The sequence below is a fragment of the Penaeus monodon genome, chromosome 27 (genome assembly GCF_015228065.2).
Source record: "Penaeus monodon isolate SGIC_2016 chromosome 27, NSTDA_Pmon_1, whole genome shotgun sequence".
Classification (NCBI taxonomy): domain Eukaryota; kingdom Metazoa; phylum Arthropoda; class Malacostraca; order Decapoda; family Penaeidae; genus Penaeus; species Penaeus monodon.
The window spans coordinates 24,004,778-24,004,978 of record NC_051412.1 but is presented as its reverse complement, the minus strand read 5'-3'; positions in this window follow the sequence as shown (position 1 = coordinate 24,004,978).

Here is a 201-nt window from a genome sequence, read left to right as displayed (position 1 = left end):
GATGCGGAAGAAAGGTGGAGAGAGAGTCTCAGACTGTTGCACATTGCACACCAATGTCATCAACATCCGCTGTTGCAACCTCGGAACCTTCCCTCCATTGGGCTATAAACACGGGCTCATTCCCGCAACAACAACGAAAGAGAACAAAAACAAAAGCAATAAATAACTCTCCGTCTTCACAAGTAAGGTATTTTATCCACA